The sequence below is a fragment of the Engraulis encrasicolus genome, chromosome 20 (genome assembly GCF_034702125.1).
Source record: "Engraulis encrasicolus isolate BLACKSEA-1 chromosome 20, IST_EnEncr_1.0, whole genome shotgun sequence".
NCBI lineage: Eukaryota > Metazoa > Chordata > Actinopteri > Clupeiformes > Engraulidae > Engraulis > Engraulis encrasicolus.
In genome coordinates, this window is record NC_085876.1 from 1,454,725 (window position 1) to 1,456,346 (window position 1,622).

At 37.5% G+C, this 1,622-nt stretch overlaps 1 long non-coding RNA gene across 1 annotated transcript in view; it reads right to left on the reverse strand.

Annotated features, from left to right (window-relative positions):
• The window catches only part of LOC134436839 (uncharacterized), a 1,215-nt gene extending 262 nt beyond the window's left edge, over positions 1–953 (reverse strand). The window contains exon 1 of the long non-coding RNA XR_010032261.1: positions 237–953. This is a non-coding gene — a long non-coding RNA (uncharacterized LOC134436839). The remainder of the gene's footprint in view (positions 1–236) is intronic.
• Between the last annotated feature and the right edge of the window lie 669 nt (positions 954–1,622).

Consider the following 1,622-nt stretch of genomic DNA (forward strand, 5'->3'; position numbering starts at 1 on the left):
GACTCGTGTATGAAATATGAAACAAAATCTTGTCAACATACTTCTATGTCTTCTCACCTTATTAATAAAATAATACAGAGGTGGCACCTGTAGTAATCTTAAATACTAGTCTATAGAACAATACAATGTTCGTAACGGTAGACTAGAAGTATGGAAACCACGTTTCATTACAGTCTAAAAGCCCCCATTGTTTCTAATGAGTAAATGTTATTAGCGAAATGCTAATGACAACTCACCGGAGTTTCACGTTTGAAGTTTCACGTTGTAGATCCAGAAAGAGAAATTGTCAAAAGGAGGGTTGATAGTTGGTAGTAAAGAGGATGCGGGTAAAGTCAAAGAAGGTGAAAATATGAAAGATGAAGGATAAAATAGTAAAAGTTTACGGTGAAATCAAGAGGGTGAAGGTCTGTCAGGTCAGGCAAAAGAAGTGAATTTTCAGTTAATCAGAGCGGTAGCCTAGCAACCGGCCAAGCGCGAGCTGCACAGCTGCATCCAGTTCAGACAAAAACAACTTGGACTTCAGTGCTAGATCAGTGTTTTAAGAAACGTGTCTTTTGACACCAAATTTGTACGTTCAGATTTCGTGTCAGATCAGTGTTTTAAAAACGTGTCTTTTGACACCAAATCTGTACTTTCAGATTTCGTGTCAGATCAGTGTTTTAAAAAACGTGTCTTTTGACACCAAAACTGCATGTTCGAATTTGGTGTCAGATCAGTGTTTTAAGAAACGTGTCTTTTGACACCAAATTTGTACGTTCAGATTTCGTGTCAGATGCGTTGGTATTTTCACGTGTCATTTGACACTAAACCTAAACGTGTATTGAACGCTTTTAAAAGGTGTTTTTGCAAACGTGTCAAAGAAAACGTTCCACAAACGTGTTTGACACGTTGGTTTTATTCAACACCTAAATGACACCGTTAAAAAACGTGTCAATTGGTTCAGAAAACGTGTTTTGCTGCTTGGGTAATAATTTGTCTTGACCGGGTCTTTGAAACAAGACATTAAAACTGAAAGTAAAGAGGTAATGTATGTCTTTAAAGAAAAAAGGGGTTGCTATATCGGTATTCTCTGACGCAGCAGTGGGGTGTTCCATATATAGTGTATAGGCTGAGATGCTAGTTTCCCAGAATTTCTTGAGGGGAGATTCTGGAACACTCAGTAGATTGGCAAGATGACCCAAGCTATGAGTGTAAATAACAATCAATATCACTGCATCGATCCTACAGTCAACGATCAAATCGAATCGTATCATATTGTTGGACATTCTTAAGTATCGAAAATAATTAAATTACTGGCCCCTGCCCAAGGTCCAAGCTTCATAACATAATAGATGTGGAAAAGTAATTGAAAAAAAATATCAAATCGTATTGTGGGGCATTCTAAAGTATCGAAAATAATTGAATCGTTGCCTTAAGAAGTCAAATCGTATCGTCATGGAGGCAGTGATTTACACCCCTGACTCAAGCCTTAGATTCTAAGGGCCTGTTGTGTAAAGGAGAGGGCCAAAGCCATTTCTAGCTTTGAATAACAGTGTTTCAAAATCAATGTTTACAGTGAGGATTAGTGCAGTGCAAATACATTATTGAATTTCGGAATCGTTATGCTCTATGCAACATGAAAT